The sequence below is a fragment of the Lepisosteus platostomus genome, chromosome 2 (genome assembly GCF_059453375.1).
Source record: "Lepisosteus platostomus isolate fLepPlt1 chromosome 2, fLepPlt1.hap1, whole genome shotgun sequence".
Taxonomy (NCBI): Eukaryota; Metazoa; Chordata; class Actinopteri; order Semionotiformes; family Lepisosteidae; genus Lepisosteus; species Lepisosteus platostomus.
In genome coordinates, this window is record NC_142612.1 from 64087352 (window position 1) to 64087560 (window position 209).

Genomic DNA, 209 nt, shown 5'->3' on the forward strand with positions numbered 1-209 from the left:
TTCATGAAGGTTTCACAGTACATTTTCCATGATCGTCTCAAGTCCACTGTGTGTCTCTGAGCTTCTGTGCTGCTGTCATTGCTCATGTGTTTCACCGTGAAATAAAGTGAATGAATATTTCTGAGCCCAGCATTAGGAGGGCGGTCTTTCTGAGCAAGCTAGCTGTAATCGGAGAAAAACTCCTCGCTGCACATGAGCTTGGTCAGGCA